Genomic DNA, 16,735 nt, shown 5'->3' with positions numbered 1-16,735 from the left:
CAGGCCCCCCGCGCCCCCCCCCCCGCCCACGGAGGCCTCTTACCCCTCCCCCACCCCCCATAGCTCCCAGCAGCCCCTCCGCGCTCTGCTCCCCTCCCAGGCACCACCTCCGGGGAGCTCCACTGTCTTTCTTAGCCCCAGTCTACTGCCACCCAGTCCCTCTTCGGGGGATTCTTATTCAGAGAGGGCAGCCAGTGGCTCCCGGAGGGACCCACTTCCAAAGAGACGTCCCCTCGCTCACCAGCCTTAGAGCCTCCTGCCGCGGCCCAGCTTTGGGGGAGCCCTCCTGGGGCTGCCTTCTCCAGAGTCCCGGCTGCTGGCTCTGCCCTCGCCCCTCTTCCGTAACCTGGGAGGCCTCCAGTGGGGGCGGACGAGGCCCGGGTTCTAGTCCCCTCAGACGCCGTCTGGCCCGCCCCGGCCCGGGGCTCTTTCCCTCTGACGGCCAATGGGAGAGGGGACGGAGGGGCCCCTCCTCCTCTGGCCCCTGCCCTGCTCCGGCGGGGCAGCAGAGGGCTGACTCTGGCCCCCACACACTTTGCACCTGCAACTTCGAACATTCCAGTGGCCCCCGCTTGTCCTGCCACCTCTGGGCCCCGGCTGGGAACGGGGAGGGGTGCAGCGGCGGGGGGTGTATATAGCGGTGGGGGGTGGGGGGAGGGCTGCATGAGTGGGGGGGACTGAATTGCTGCAGCGGTGGGGGGAGGGCTGTTCCCTCCCCCTCGGAGAACAGGACTTGTATCCCTGAGCAGGGGAGCGGGAAGCGGGGCGAGGAGCCCCAGAGGCCGGGCCTGGAACCAGAGAAGGCCCTCCCCAAACCCGCAGGACAGCCAGAGCCGCCGCGTCCCTGCCCCGCGGGAGGCGCAATGGCCGGTGGCCTTCCGCATTTTCTTCCCGAGGGTTTGGCCCCAACCTTTCCCCTAGAAGGCGGGAGTGGGGACCGGAGAGAGTGCGGGGCGGGAGGGGCTGAGGAGGGCTCTCGCCTCCGGCTCCTCTCCTCGTGCCCCACCCTGCCTCTCCCTCCCTCCCTCCCCATCTCTGATTTCTGCAAAAGTTGACATAAAACTTTGGAATTCTGCCTGCGAGGTGCCATCTCTGAGGGGTGGGAACGAGGAGGAGGAGGCGGCGCGGGTCCGGAAGGCACCTCTTTGGGCCGCCCCGTGATCTTTACTGGCGAGACAGGAGAGTACACAAATCGGGACACCGAGTCAGGGATGAAAGCCGCCCTCCCCACCGTCCCTGCTTGCATCCTTCGGCTAGCTGAACGCAGCCATCTTCTAGAAGCCAAGCCACGTTCTAACGGGGGCGGCCCTGTTCTAGCTAAATGCGCTCCGATGGCACTAGCTGCAGCCAGCCAGGAGGTGTCCCCGCCTGCTCTTAGCACCCACTCGTAGAGGCTCCCGTTGGCATTAGAGCTCTCTGGTTTAAGCCGGCCTCAACTCTCCTAGACTGCGGCCTTGGCCTCCTCGCTGGCCTCCCAGCCTCCTGCCTCTCTTCTCTTCCATCCGGCCTCCACACGGGCACCAAAGTGGTTTTCCCAAGGCACAAGTCCGCCCATCGCACTCCCCTGCGCCCGAGGCTCCCTATTCTCTCTAAGTCTCATTTTCCATCCATCGGAAATTTATAGGGAATAAAATAAACATGGAAATGAATGGAATGAATATTCCTCCCCGCTAAGCCCTTCACAGCCTGGCCCCAGTGGACCTTTCCTGTCCTAATTACCCAGCACACACCCTTCCACGACCCCGCCAAACCGGCCCCCTGGTTGTTCCTCCATCGCCCATCTCTGTGTCTCTGCTCTGGCTCCCTCTTACCCCCACTCCGGCCTTGGAATGCTCTGCCGGCTTCCTTCCAAGCTCAGCTCAAAGGCCACCTTCTACGAGGAACTGTTCTTGCTCATCCCAGCCGCCAGGACCCTGCCCGGATGACCTTCAGGCCGTCGTGCGTGTGCACGTGGTCTCCCCCAGACGCAGTGGAAACTCCTTGAAGGAGTCATTGTCTTTGTATCCCCCGAGCCCACGCCGCTCTTTTGAATCCCGAGTCAGGGAAGCCGGGACCAGAAGGGAAGAGAATTGGGTCCCATGACACAGCTGTTCATTTCCATTTCTCTTTAGAACAGGGCCAGCAGTTGAGGGATTGGGGGGTCCAGAGAGGAGGTCTGGAGCCATCTAGGCAGGGAGGCTTCTCTGGTCCTCGGAGGGGCTGGAAACTGGTGCTCCATCCCAGAGCCAAGGCCAAGGGTACAGGATTCTGGTTAGACTCAAGGAAAGGCCTCCCCAAAGGAAAGGGAGGGTTGGAGGCAGACACTGGGACCCCCAGGGATTCCACACCCACGGCTGCATTTCCTCGAGGCCCACAAGAGGGCACCTGGACCACGGGAATCAGGGAGACACGTGTTCATTGTGACATCCCATGCCCATTTTCTCAGTCCTCATCCTCCTGGAGCTCTCTGCTGTGTTTTTGACTCAGTTGACCACTCCATTTTATATTATTTATTTTGAATTGAACAAACACTAAAAAAGATTTCTATATACAAAGTAGAACTGAGAGAAGATTATGTGTGAAAAATTATATGTGAATCTCTATTCCGTCGAGCTTGCTTTTCGAAAAGTGTAAAATAAAGTCGACATGTAACTTTCAAAGTTGTTCTGCCCATCTGTGATTCTTTCTAGCCTTCCTTCTGCTCTCTTCTTTGCATGTAAAAATGCTTCGGTGACCCTCTTTCCTTTTTTTTGTCTTTGGCATTACTAATGACCCTCTTCTCCTCCATTCTCTCTTCTCTCTTGGTTTTTGTAACACTGTTCTCTCCTAGTTGTCCTATCTGACCCACCACACCTTCTCTGCCTTCTTTGCCGGATCTCCATTTACTTCGGGACTGATAACCCTAGGGGTCTCCCATGACTTTGTCCTGAGGCCCATTTCTCTTCTTCCCTTCCCTTCTTCCCTCCCCTCCCCTTCCCTTCCCTTCTTCCCTCCCCTCCCCTTCCCTTCCCTTCTTTCCTTCCCTTCTTTCCTTCCCTTCCCTTCCCTTCCTCTCTGTCTCTTTCTGCCCCCCATCTCTCTGTCTCTCTGTGTCTCTTTGTCTCTCTGTCCCTCATAACTCACCAAAGGTCACACCACTGGGAAGTATCTGAAGTCAGATTTGAGCCCAGGTCCTCCCATCTCGAGGCCTAGTGCTCTATCCACTGTGCTACTTAGCTGCCTCACCTCTATATAATTTCACTTGATGATCTCATCAACTCCCATGAATTCAGGGATCATCTCTGTGCATTTGGCCCAGCCCTGACTTCTCTCCTGACTTTCACTGGACATCTCCTACTGGATGTGCCATATAGATCTTCAGCTCAACATGTCCAGAACTGAACTCATTAACTCTTCCCAGCTTTCGTATTACTGTGAAGGCATCCTCCATAGCCAGGTTCAAACTTTCTTTCATTGCCCACCCTTCCAATATCCCAATATCAGTTATCAAATACATTCAGTTCTGCCTTTGTAACATCTCTCCTATATGTACCCTTTTCTCCTCGGACACTGAAACTAACCTGCTACAGGCCTTCATCATACATGCCTGGACTATTGGAGTAGCCTGCTGGATCTCTCTCCCTGCCCCAAGTCTTTCCTCAACTCCAATCCATCCTCCTCCAGCTATCAGACTGATCTTTCTAAGGTCTCACCATATCATCCTCTCACCTCCTTAAGAAACTCCAATGGCTCCCCATTACCCCCAGTATTGATTATAAAATTCTCTGATTGACTTTCTTTTTTTTAATTTACAAATTTTAATTTATTTTTTAGTTATACATAGAAATATTTTCTGACAATTGTTTTCTGATTTGTTAGAATTCAGGTTTTCTTTCTCCCTCCCTCCCCTCTTCTCCCTCCCCAGGCAGTGAATATCTGATTTAGTTTATACCCTTACTTTCATGTAATACATATTTCCATATTGCTTATGTTATGACAGAAGACACAATAGATATCCTATGAAGGAAACATAGAGGGAGATGGTGTGCTTTGATCTGCACTCAAGACTCTTTGGCTGTGGAGAGCATTTTTCCATCATGAATCCCTTGAGAACTTGCTTTTATGATGGTTAGAACAGTGGTCACCAAAAATTGTAATTAACCCTTAAGTCACAAGGCTGTCAATAGATTTATTAGTAAGGGAAAAAAAAGAGAAATATAGAAAGAGGTGAAGAATTTCCTAGCCTAATAATCCAGAGCCTAACAACTCAGTGTCTGTCTCCGAATCTTAGCCTCAGAAAATACTCTTTCTGTCTCTGTCTCTGTCTCTGTCTCTGTCTCTGTCTCTGTCTCAGTCTGTCTGTCTGTCTGTCTGTCTCTCTCTCTCCCTTCTCCCTCAGCTTCCTGATGGGTCTCATCTTTCTCCTAGAAACCAATCACAATTCCACAATTCCTCCTGGCAACAAGGAGGGGGGCAGTGCCTGTGGGATCAATTCCCTGATTGCTGATTGACCCAAATTCAAAACAAATGGAAGAGAAGTCTAAATCTCTGACTGATCAAATCAAAATACAAATTCCCTTCTCACACTTTTCTGACAATGGTTTAGTCCTTCATAACTGATCATCATCTAATATTTCTGTTTCTGTACATATTGTTCTCTGATTCTGTTCACTTCACTTTGTATCTGTTCATATAAATCTTTCCAGGTTTTTCTGAACTTATCCTGTTTGTTATTTCTCATGGTACTATTATATGTATGTAGGTATATATTATAATATATGTATGCATATTTTATATCATAATATTTCACAACCATATACCACAACTTGTTCATCTATTCCCCAAGTGATGGACCACACCTCCAAATCTTTACCTCTACAAAAAGAGCTGCTAAAAATATTTTGGTAAGGTAAGGTCTTTCCCCTTATTTTTTATCTTTTTTGGAATACAGACTTGATATTGGTATTATTGGGTCAAAGGGTATACATAGTTTTATGGCCTTTTGACCCCGGTTCCATATTACTCTCCAGAATGGTTGTACTGATTATAATCCCCTGATTGACTTTCAAAGCCTTTTTTATACCTTTCCAGTTTTCTTACAGATTTGAATCATTTTTCAGTCTTGTCTGACTCTTCATGACTTCATTCTGGGTTTTCTTGACAAAGATACTGAAGTGGTTTGCCACTTCTTTCTCCAACTCATTTTACTAATAAGAAAACCAAAGCAAACAGAGTTAAATAACTTGCTCAGGGCCACACAGTAAGTGTCTGAGGCCAGATTTGAACTCCTAAAGATGAATCTTCCTAACTTTAGCGTTGGCACTTTATCCAGTGCACCACCTTGCTGCTCTTATAGATTACTCTCTTCCAAGGACTCTGATTTAACGATACTGGTCACTTTGCTGTTCTCCTTTACAAGACAACTCATATGCAACTCATCGCCAATCAAAATATTTAATACCGAGGCATAAGAAATCAAGAAATAAATGATGAGAAAAGAGGAGATAGTAAATTCTAGTCATCTATAGATTTGCAAGAAGTCACATCAATCCAGAAATGCAAGGTCAGTGACAAGAGAAACCCTGAGTCCATTATAGAACAAAACAATTATATATTTTATTGTTTTTCCCCCCACAATACCAGTTCCTAGTTGTATTTATTAGTTCAATAGTTTTCTTACTTTCAATTTTATATTCTCGCCTTTGATTTTCAGGATTTCTGATTTGGTGTTTAATTGAGAATTTTTATTTTGTTCCCTCCCTCTATACTTTTTTTAAATATATTTTTTTATTTTGAATATTTTCTCCTAGTTACATGTTTCACGTTCTTTCCCTCTCTCCCCAAACCCCCTAACCCCCCTTAGCCAATCCCACTGGGTTTTATATGTAGCATTGATCAAGACCTAATTCCATATTATTGATATGACTAGAGTTATCATTTAGTGTCTACATCCCCCATAATATCCCCAACAGCCCATGTGTTCAAGCAGTTGTTTTTATTCTGTGTTTCTCCTCCCACAGTTCTTCCTCTGAATGTGGCCAGTTTTCTTTCTTATAAGTCCCTCAGCCTTGCTCTGGATCCTTACACTGCTGCTAGTAGAGAAGTCCATTATGTTTGATTGTACCACAGTGTATCAGTCTCTGTGTACAATGTTCTCCTGGATCTGCTCCTTTCACTCTGCATCAATTCCTAGAGGTCATTCCAGTTCACATGGAATTCTTCCAGTTCCCCCAATATTTTTTAATTGCATGCCCAACTCATCATTCTAGTGTTTCTCTTTTTTATTGATGTAAATATGTAGAGATAGAAAATTTCCCCTCAAGTACAGTTTTGGCTGCATCCCATATGTTTTGGTATGTTGTCTCATTGTTATTTTTCCTTCATGAAATTATTTATTGTTCAATAATTAGTTCTTTGGTTCACTCATTCTTTTTTTTTTTTTTAACTCTTACCTTCTGTCTTAGAATCAATACTGTGTATTGGTTCTAAGGCAGAAGAGTGTAAGGGCTAGGCAATGGAGGTTAAGTTGAGAAAAAGGAATACTCCTTTCTATTCCCATTCAATTTTCTCCAGAGATCTACATATCTAACTTTTCTAAAATTCCATTCGTCTCCTTAACTTCTTTCTTGCTTATTTTGTGTTTATATTTATCTGGTTCTGAGAGAGGAAAGTTGAGGTCCTCTATTTAGTATAGTTTTACTATATATTTCCTCCTGTAACTCATTTAATTTTTCCTTTACTTAGATGCTATGCCATTTGGCACATATATAATTAATATTGATAATACTTAATTATTGATGGTACATTCTAGCAAAATATAGTTTCCTTGCTTATCTCTTTTAATTAGTTCTATTTTTGCTTTTGCTTTGTCTAATATTATGATTGCTAATTGTGCATTTTTTTAAAACTTCAGCTGATGTACAACCAACCCAGTCCCTGGTATTTACTCTGTCTGTATCTCTCTGTTTCAAGAATGTTTCTTGTAAATAACATATCGCTGAATTCTAGTTTTTAATTCATTTTGCTATCTGCTTCCATTTTATGGATGATTTCATCCAATTCACACTCATAGTTATGATTACTGTGAATTTCCCTCCATCCTACTTTTTTCCTCTTTATCCTTCTCTATCTCTCTGTCTCCCTGTCTGTCTGTCTCTCTGTTTCTGTCTCTCTCTCTTCTACACTCCCATCCCTCCTCAAAAGTTAATTTTGCTTCTCACCAGTACCTCCCTTAATCCATCCTCCTTTCTAACAGTCCTCTCCCTTTTCCCTTCACCTTCTATTTTGTTGTAGGGTAAGATAGATATCTATACTCAACTGAATATACATGTTATTTTTTTTTGAGCCAAGAGAAAGGGTCAAATGTTGCCCCACCATTTCCCCCTCAATTGTAAAAGCTGTTCTTTTCATGCCCCTTTTATGGAAGATATTTCCAATTTTCCTCATTCTTCTCTCTCTTCCCCTTTCTCCTTTTTTCTCTTCCATTAATTTAGTTTTTTAAACTATCCCATAATAGTCAACTCATACTCTTATGCTCTGTCTATTATACTCCTAATTGCCCTAATAATAATAAAGTTCTTAGGAGTGACAAGTATCATATAAGAATGTAAATAGTTTAATCTTATTGAATCCCTTGTGATTTCTTTATCATATTTACCTCTTAATGCTTCACTTGAGTTTTATATTTGAAAATCAGATTTCCTATTCCACTCTGGTCTTTTCATCAGGAATGTTTGAAATTCCTCTGTTTTATTAAATATCCATTCCTCATTCCCAAAGGATTATGCTTAGTTTTGCTGAGTGGATTATTCTTGGTTGTAATCCTAGCTCCTTTGCCTATTAGGATATCATATTCCAAGTCCTCTGATCCTTGCTGCTAACTGCTGCTAAATATTGTCATCCTGACTGTGATTCTGTGGTATTTGAATTATTTATCCCTGGCTGCTTTCAATATTTTCTCCTTGACTTGGAAACTCTGGAATTTGGCTATAATATCCTTTGGAGTTTTTGTTTTGAAATCTCAGGAGGTGATTCTTTTCATTTCTATTTTACCATCTGGATTTAGGAAATCAGGACAGGTTTTGTTTGTGCATGTGCATGTGTCTGTCTGTGTGTGTAATTTTAAAACAATTAATTAATTAAGAATATTTTCTCATGGTTACATGATTCATGTTCTTTCCTTCTTCTCCTCCCACACCCCTCCCATAGCCAATGAGCAATTCTACTGGGTTTTACATGTGTCATTGATCAAGACCTATTTCCATATTATTAATATTTGTATTGGGGTGATTGTTTAGAGTCTACATCCCCAATCATATCCCATTGACCCATGTGATTAAGCAGTTGTTTTTCTTCTGTGATTCTACTCCCACAGTTCTTTCTCTGGATGTGAATAGTGTTCTTTCTCATAAATCCCTCAGAATTTATCTGGATCATTGCATTGCTGCTAGTAGAGAAGTCCATTACATTGGATTGTACCACAGTGCATCTGTCTCTGTGTACACTGTTCTCCTATTTCTGCTCCTTTCACTCTGCATCACTTTCTGGAGTCACATCGAATTTCTCCAGTTCATTATTCCTTTGAGCACAATAGTATTCCATCACCAACAGATACCACACTTTGTTCAGCCATTCCCCAATTGAAGGGCATCAGGGCAGTTTTTCTTGATGATTTAAAAAAAAATTATTATCTTTTATCTTGGAATCAATACAGTGTATTGGTTCCAAGGCAGAAGAGTGGTAAGGGATGGACAATTGAGGTTAAATGACTTGCCCAGGTCACAACACACTATTAGGAAGTGTCCAAGGTCAGATTTCAAACCTAGGATTGGGAGATCTCCAGACCTGACTGTATTCACTGAGTCACCTAGCTGCCCTATTTTTATTGTTTCTTCATGTCTTATGGAATCATTAGTTTCACTTGTCCAATTCTAATTTTTAAAGAATGATTTTGTTCAGTGAGCTTTTGTACCTCTTTTTTTCAGTTGTCTAATTCTACTTTTTAAGAAGTTCTTATTTTTCAGTTAATTTCTGTATCTTTTTCCATGTGGCCAATTCTGCTTTTTAAGGTGTTGTTTTCTTCAGTTATTTTCTTTTTTACCACGCTATTGTCTTTTTTCATAATTTCCTTGCATCACTTTCATTTCTTTCCCTAATTTTTCCTCTACCTCTATTATTTAATTTTTAAAATCCTTTTTGAACTCTTCCAGGAATTCTTGTTTGATATGTCCAATTCAATTTTTTTTCTTTTCTCTCTGAGCCTTTTCTTACAGCTATTTTGACATCTGAGTTTATGTCTTGATCTTCCCTGTTACCATAGTATGTTTTTATGGTCAGGTTCTTTTTTTGTTATTTTATTTTTTTACATTGGATAGATAGGTGTTTCAGTGGATAGAGTGCTGAGCCTGCACTCTTCCTGAGTTCAAATCTGGCCTGAGATCCTTCCTAGCTCTGTGACCCTGGGCAAATCACTTAACCCTTTTTGTCTCAGTTCCTTATTTATAAAATGAGCTGGAAAAGGAAATGGCAAACCACTCTAGTACCTTTGCCAAGAAAACCCCAAGTAGAATCATGAAGAGTTGGACAAAACTGAACAACATTTTCCCAGCCTATTTCTTGACTTTTAAACTTATGTTTTACTTCTGGAGTGTCCCAAGGTTCAAGCCTTCTGTGCTGTGCTCATTTTCAGAGGTAGTTCCTGAGGTCTGTGAGTTGCCAGTTCTCCCATGGTGGTATGATCTGAATAAAGGTGTAGTCACTATTCTCTATGCTCTGCTCTTTACCCAGAAAGGCACTTTATTTCTCTATAGCTAAAAGTGCTGGCACTCCTCTTCACCCTTGTAATACAGGTTTTAGCATTGCCATGTTTGGCTGGCAATGCAAAAACCTGTATTACACCCTTGAACTATGACCCATAATTGTGTCTGGGCAATGCAACAGGGTCCTGAATGCAGGACCTGCAAAGATCCCCTATAATCTTTTGGACCAGTCATCTGACCCCCTTACCATCTATGAGAGCTCCTGAAGTTACTGTTGCAGTCGCCTCCAGTTGTTGACATTGCCATGGCCTGCATTATACTCTAGACCAGACCACCACTCTGGCAGGACTGACCTTTCCTGCCAAGCTCCTACCTTGTTTTAGGCAGGAAAATTATCTCACCTAAATCTTTTGCTGCACTGCTGCTCTAGTATTCAATTTGAGGCATTACTTTAAAGTTGTTTGGAGGGGAATTTGGGAGAGCTCAGATGAGTTCTTGTCTCTACTTCACCATCTTAAACAAAGCAATTATGGCAAGTGAGACGATGGAAACTCTACCTTCTCTGGAAAATGGCATAACTGGATAAGGTCTGTAATTGTTGGCTGACACTTCACAGTGGCATATAAGCTTTAAGTAGTTTTCCAGCTTCCTTCAGGTCTGATCTTAACGTTCTTTTATTTTTTTTCCATTTATTTTTCCTCACTCACAATTGAACAACAACAACAGTAGAATATCCTCATAACAAGTATGCATAGCCCAGCAAAACCAATGTCCACATTAACCAGATCTAAAATTTTAGGTCCGTGTCTGCATTTGAAGTCCATCACCCCTCTGCTAGGCGGTGGGTGCTGTGTTTCATCTTTGATCCTCTGGAATCTGTACTAATCCAAATTCTTCTAGTCTTTCAAAGTGTATTTTCCCCATTATAATGTTGCCATTGTATAAATTGCTTTCCTAGTTCTGCTCATTTTACTCTGTATCGGTTCAGAAAAGAATTCCCAGTTCTCTCTGAAAATATCCATTTTGTCATTTCTCATGGCTCAAAAAAATTCCCTTACATTTAGATGCTATCATTTATTTAGCCATTCCATAAGAGGTGGGCATCTCCTTAGTTTCCAGTTTGGGGCTACTATGAAAAGGACTAGTGTAAATATTTTTGTATATATCAATTCTTTTCCTCTTTCTTTGATCTCTTTGGGGTACTACCAGATCAAAAGATATGCACAGTTTAATTACTTTGGGGCCATTCAAATTGCTTTCCAGAAGTGCATGTATGTGCTTGTTTTCCTGCAGCTCTTTCAGCATTTATCGTTTTCTTCTTTTGTCATCTTTGCCAACCTGATGGGTGTGAAATAGGACCTTGACGTTGATTTAATGCACATCTTTCTAATCATTAATGATTTGGAGCATTTTTATATGATTGTTGACAGCTTGGATTTCTTCCTGTGAAAAGGGTCTATTCATATTTTTGGACTAATCATCTACTGGAAAATTACTCATTCTTATACATTGGAATTAATTATACACAGACACAGTCCATCACACACATATATATCTTGGATATGAAACTTTAGTAAAAAACTTGCTGCAAATATTGTTTTTCATGGGTACTGATTTTCCTTCTAATTTTAGTTGCATTGATTTTATTTGTGCAGAAATTTAAACAAAATAATGTATTCAAAATTGGTATTCTTTTTTTTAACATAAATTAATTTATTAATAGACAAGGTCAATGAAGATGTTTACTTATTCTTGGACACACTTACAATGTGACTCCTGTGGCCTGTAGTCTTGGTGTGCTAGCCAGAGACTCAGAGACCCCAGAAGTCTCAAAGCCCACAATGTGCCCAAATCTTCTTTAGCCCTTCCAAATCTTCATGCTATTTATTTTCAAGACCATTGACCAGAACCTGGCTGTATTTTTCATCCTTTACATGTTGCCTGTTAAGGAACCAGGCTGAGATCTTATATTGCTAAGGATTCTGCATCACACACTTTACCTCATTTTCAGTGAACTCACTAGCCCTCTTGGTGAGGTCAATGTCCACTTTCTTCAGTACTACGTGAGCATATCTTCAACCAACACCCTTGATGACTGTGATGGTCCATCAAAAAGTACTGGAACTTCTTGGGGATTACAAGAGACTTGGCTACAATGGTGGCATGAGAACCTTCTCTGGAAGAGTAAACAGAAGTTACTTATTCTCCTACTAAAATTGGTGTTCTTGTAACAGGCTTTAAAACTGAGCAACTTAAAATATATAGTAATTTTATTTATAGTAATTTTAATAAATTAATTGTGGAAAATTCTGTGTCTCAACAGTTGTTATTCTCAATAGTTTTTTAGAGTTCTGAAGAGTAATGGCTGATTATAGCTATATTTTGCAGCTTATAAGAGGAAAAGTTAAAACTATGCTATCTTGGAATACAACTAAAATAAATTTTTGAAATTGGTAGATAAATGGAATGACATTCTCTGTGTAAGATTATTTAGAGATGAATTCAATTGGATTAATGTCATCTGATTGGCATTAAGTTTTGTTTAGTATTTCATGGTTTAGGTTCATGACATTGTTTTATGTTGTGGTTTAATTTTTTTCCATTATTTATGACTCTTTGGACTCCATTTGGGGTTTTCTTGGCAAAGACTGGAGGGGTTTGCTATTTCCTTCTCCAGCTCATTTTACAGAAGAGGAAACTGAGGTAAACAGGGTTAAGTGACTTGTCCAGGGCCATATGACTAGGAAGCCTCTGAAGTCAGATTTGAACTCAGATCTTCCTGACTCCAGGACCAGTGTTCCATCTACTGCACCTTGTATTTGCCTTACTTTATGTTAGTGTGATGCTTATTAATTCTTGCTTTGTGAACTTAAAAAATACCATATATGACTATTGTAGACTTTTGGAAAGATTTATTTTAAAAAATAACTCTTCCTCTAGCCATAGATCTGAAAGATAATTTCTTCCTTTCTCCTCTTATTTGCTTATATTATTCTTTATGTTTAAATCATGTATCCCTTTGGATCTTGCCTTGGTATGTGGTGTGAGATGTTGTTCTATATTTAGTTTCTGCCAAATGGCTTTCCAGTTTTCCTAACAGCTTTTGTTGAATAGTAAGTTCTTACACCAGAAGTTTGGGTCCTAGGATTTATCAAACACTATGGTCCTGTGTGTGTGTATTTGCCTCTGTATATTGTGTGCACTTAATCTGTTCCACTGATCAACCTCTTTCTCTCTTTTAACCATTCTCAATTTGTTTTGATGGTTATAGTGTAGTGTAATTTGAGATCTGGTAACTGCTGGACCTCCTTTCTTCCTATTTTTTTTTTTTTTTTTACTTTTCTTGGGACATCAACCTTTTGTTCCTCCAGATGAAGTTTATTATTATGCTTTCTAGCTCTATAAAGTGATCCTTTGGTAGTCTGATTGACATGTGTGATAATTAGATTGTCTACACTGCCCATCTTTAGATTTAATCACCAAAGGTGAGAGCATCTTCCAATTGTGGGAGGTCCTAACCCACGTGTGCTAGAGTGAGTAACGGATCAGAATCAACTGACTGCCCTATGCTTTCTATGAGAATTGTCTATTGTGATTGGACACGCAGGCCAGGGGAAGGCACTGGAAGTGACGCATATGTGACCCCTTTAAAAAAGGGAGGTGAGTGAGTGAAGGGTCTTCTGGTTTGGTGAAGGGGACTTGAGGGAGCTTTGCTGGTTCGTGACTGAGACTGTTCCATGTGGTGAGTTTAAAGACTGAAGCTTCCTGAACTTCTATTAAGAAACTTCTTTTTATAGACTCTGTGAATGAAGTTTGCTCCATTCACCTCCGGGCCTCTGGCCCTTTAACCCTCTGCTGAGGGTTAAGATCTACCTGGATTAATTAGTGGGATAGATTCTTATTTTCTTCCTCTCTCTCTTCTCTCATGTAAATAAACTTCCATAAAAGTCAATTTTGATTTGAGATTCTTCTTTTTTTTTTTTAACCCTTAACTTCTGTGCATTGGCTCCTAGGTGGAAGAGTGGTAAGGCTAGGCAATGGGGGTCAAGTGACTTGCCCAGGGTCACACAGCTGGGAAGTGTCTGAGGCCGGATTTGAATCTAGGACCTCCCGTCTCTAGGCCTGGCTCTCAATCCACTGAGCTACCCAGATGCCCCAGAGATTATTCTTAATATAGGATTGATAATAGTTCAATCCTCTGGCGACCATCTTTAATATACTGAACCCACAAAACCAGTCCTAGAGATAGGAGGTCCTGGGTTCAAATTTGGCCTCAGATACTTCTTAACTGTGTGACCCTGGGCAAGTCACTTAACCGCCCCCCTACCCCCACCCCCACCCGTATGCCTAGCTCTTCTGCCTTGTAACCAATACATAGCATTGATTATAAGACAGAAGGTAAAGGTTTTTTGTTTTTTTTTTTAAAAAGGAGAAAAGAAAACAAAATATTTATTGAGGGCCAAAACAAATAGTGTCCCAAAGTGCCAGCTTCTTATCAATTCAGTAACTGGGGGGGAGCACACCCCTTTGATCCCTACTCCTGGGGACGCTAAGAATGGGGGATTACTTGGCTCAAGGATTCTGAGCTTCAGCTTTCTAAAGGTGTTAGCACCAAGCCCAGAACCAACATGATGAGCCCCTCAAGTGCAGGGAAAGAAGGGTTCGTAGACACTGTATTTTCAGCCTGGGCAGGATAGGATGAATGACACATACTCCAAAAAAGAGAAACAGTAATTCTTGGACAACTGCCACAATGCCCTATAACTTGACACTATCTTTCTCGATGATCATAAAGCCTTTGACTCAGTTATTGGCCTATTTGCGTATGGTCAATACACAAAATGGGCCCCACTGTAGTGAGAAAGCTAGGATATTTTTTGTCTACATGGAAAAATATTTTCTATATTCAACACAGAGCCATCATAATAATGGCAAGGATATTCATAGAAAATGTGGCATTTTGGGGCAGCTGGGTAGCTCAGTGGAGTGAGAGTCAGCCCTAGAGATGGGAGGTCCTAGGTTCAAACCTGGCCTCAGCCACTTCCCAGCTGTGTGACCCTGGGCAAGTCACTTGACCCCCATTGCCCACCCTTACCAATCTTCCACCTATGAGACAATACACAGAAGTACAAAGGTTTAAAAAAAAAAAAAGAAAAGAAAAAAGAAAAAAAGAAAATGTGGCATTTTTCGGATAGATTGTTTAAGCCCATTATGGATCTGCCTAGTCTTAAATCCATTATTCTCTCTTCTTAACAGAACTAAGAATGGCTTCAAAATTAAAGAGGAAGTCAAACCAAATCACCTTACACAGACAGACACAGAAAAACTCAAGGACAATGTCTTGCTGTATTAAATACTCACAATTTCCAAGCTATGTAAACCAGAAAGCTTTCTAAATACCGAGATCTAGTAGAGATAAAAATCAGGTAGAAACAGAGGGAGATGAATATTATCTCTGTTGTCCTGTCTGCTATTGAAATTGTGCTGGGGGGTGGGGGGGGCGGGGTAGCTGGGTAGCTCAGTGGATTGAGAGCCAGGCTAGAGACAGGAGGTCCTAGGTTCAAATCTAACCTCAGACACTTCCTAGCTGGGTGACCCTGGGCAAGTCACTTGACCCCCATTGCCTACCCATACCACTCTTCTGCCTTGGAACCAATACACAGTATTGATTCCAAGATGGAAGGTAAGGGTTTAAAAAAAATTGTGCTTCAATGAGCCCACAGAAAATGGGGTTATAGCCTAATTCTTTTGTAGCAGTGGAGGAAATTGATCAGGATATCCCTAATTGATTGAGTCCCCATCCCCATGTCAGCCCAATTGATGAAATCATAAAAGGAGAAGACATTTCATTTTTTTAATTTGAAAATTTTTAATTAATTAATTTAGAATATTTTTCCATGGTTCCATGATTTATGTTCGTTCCTTCCCCCTCCCATAGCCAATAAGCAGCTGCACTGTGTTTTACATGTATCATTGATCAAGAACTAGTTTCATATTATTAATATTTGCATTAGGGTGATAATTTAGAGTCTACATCCCCAGTCATATCCCCATCGACCCATGTGATCAAGCAATTGTTTTTCTTTGGTGATTCTGCTCCCACAGTTCTTTCCCTGGATGTAAATAGCATTCTTTCTCATAAGTCCCTCAGAATTGTCCTAGATCATTGCATTGCTGCTAGTAGAGAAGTCTATTACATTTGATTGTGCAGTGTATCAGTCTCTGTATACAATGTTCTCCTGGTTCTGTTCCTTTCACTCTGCATCACTTCCTGGAGGTTGTTCCAGTTCACATGGAATTCCTCCAGTTCATTATTCCTTTGAGCACAATAGTATTCCATCACCAGCAGATAACACAATTTGTTCAGCACCAGTTGAAGGTCATCCTCTCATTTTCCAAATTTTTGCCATCACAAAGTATACAGCTATAAATATTTGTGTTCAAGTCTTTTTCCTTATGATAAGAGATTTCATTTTGATACTCCCTTATGAAGTATGAAAGGGTTCTTCTTGATGGAATTAGAAGAGCTTCTGGCTGACCAAGGATAGTCCACACCCCTGCTGACCTTTAAAACCCAACAGTTCTGAGGTGGATTCACCTCTGAGAAGAAGTATGACCCCTGGCAGCAGAGAAAAGAGGTGGCTAGAGTTTTTCTTTTCTTCTTCTTCTTCTTTTTTTTTTTTTTTTGGTCTTTCAACATTTTATCCCCCCCGCCATTACATGTAAAAACAAAATTTAACATTTTCTAAAATTTTGAGTTCCAAATTCTCTCCCTCCCTCCTCCTTGATATAGTAAACAATTGCTATGTTATAGATGTGATATCATGCAAAATATATTTTCATATTGGTCATATTGTTGTGGAAGAAGACACATCAAACAAAAACCCACAAAGAAAATAAAGTGAAAAAATATGGTTCAATTTGTATTCAGATTCCATTGTTCTTTCTCTGGAGGTGGATAGCATTTTTCATCATGTCTTTCAGAATTGTCTTGAATCATATTGCTGAGAATAGCTAAG

Source organism: Gracilinanus agilis, chromosome 3, assembly GCF_016433145.1.
Source record: "Gracilinanus agilis isolate LMUSP501 chromosome 3, AgileGrace, whole genome shotgun sequence".
NCBI lineage: Eukaryota > Metazoa > Chordata > Mammalia > Didelphimorphia > Didelphidae > Gracilinanus > Gracilinanus agilis.
This window is presented reverse-complemented; position numbering follows the sequence as displayed.